Source organism: Charadrius vociferus, unplaced genomic scaffold (genome assembly GCF_000708025.1).
Source record: "Charadrius vociferus isolate BGI_N301 unplaced genomic scaffold, ASM70802v2 scaffold2003, whole genome shotgun sequence".
Taxonomy (NCBI): domain Eukaryota; kingdom Metazoa; phylum Chordata; class Aves; order Charadriiformes; family Charadriidae; genus Charadrius; species Charadrius vociferus.
Genome location: NW_009647573.1, coordinates 126709 through 128123, shown reverse-complemented (window position 1 = coordinate 128123; position 1415 = coordinate 126709).

Genomic DNA, 1415 nt, shown 5'->3' with positions numbered 1-1415 from the left:
CTTATCATCTTCCCCACCAAAATATCTGATGTCTGCGGCTATGGACATGATATTGTCCTCGTAAAACACAACAATAACAACAAAACAAGCACTGCTATTCACAGCTCAGGAACAAGCCATAAAAAAAAAAAAAAAAAAAAAAAAAGCACTGGAAATGTAAGAGTATTTATTAAAATGGAACCATGTGTTTCCCATAGTCGTGTCTTCATAAGCTTGTGCACATCACATTGATGTTTATGTTCTCCTCTGGTGTGTGAGGGGTTTTTTCCATGCCTGTTAGTGATTAGCCGGAGGGAGCCTGAATGAACTCATGTCTCCAGTGAGTAGGACCAGGAAACCCTGCTCACACTGGGTGATATGCAGCTGCAGGAAAGACACAAACTTCCTGCAGTACGGCCTTGCTTGTGTCTCTGCAGAAACGGCCATGGAAACACAAGAGACGGGACTGAAAGGAAATGAGGAAAGAGAAAATTCCAGGGTGAAAAAAGAGGAGTCCTCTGGCTCATTGCAGAAAGTGTGAATTCAAGCTCTGGATTGAGGATCTTCCCTGAGACATCCCCTATGGCTCATGTGAATCTGGAGCAATCCTGTCCTGCGTGGGTTCATCCAGTGAAGCATAGAGATGGCTTGGGCTGCTGACGATGTATATTTATGGCTTAAGCACATCACCCTTGCCTTCTGCTGGGACCCATAGGAGAGTCAGCAGGTCTCTGGGGTCTTCACCACTCATTAGGTGTCCAGAGGAGGGCAACCAAACTGGTGACAGAGCTGGAAGGCATGTCCTCTGAGGAGCAGCTGAGCACTCTGGGTTGGCCTCATTTGGAAGGCCTCAGAAGGAGGCTGAGGGACGAGCTCATGGCTCCCTGCAGCTTCCTGAGGAACAGAAGTGGAGAGGGATGTACTGAGCTCTTCTCCCTGGGATCCAGGGACAGGACGCGTGGGAACGGTTCACAGTTGCATCAGGGAGGTTCAGACTTCAGTTTTTCGTTGAGGCCAGGTGTGGTGGAGCATGTAGGTGGCAACTTTGGAAGTATCTCAGACCTCTGTGCTGAAATGCACACACATGGAATAGTGTTTCTTAAATGAGGAGGCTGACCCTTGAATGGACAGGGGAGCTCATTGTGAACTCTTCAGTAGCACAAGCAAAGAAGAATAGCCAGTTTTGGTCTTTAACAGAGGTCTTCAATCTGTCTGAAGCCATTGGGGCATCAGCACAGGATGTGGCCAATGGTGTTTGTGGGGAACTTGCTGGTAATCCGCCTGTTAGCGCCCTGCTCCGTGCTGCTGTGGAGGGATGCTCCCTAGCACTGACGGGCTCCACTGCACGCTGCAGAACACTTACGGAGCACAGCTGCGCTATCGTAGCTACAACAGCAGCTTTGGTGAGTCTGATCTTAGTCTTTTATTAAAAATAC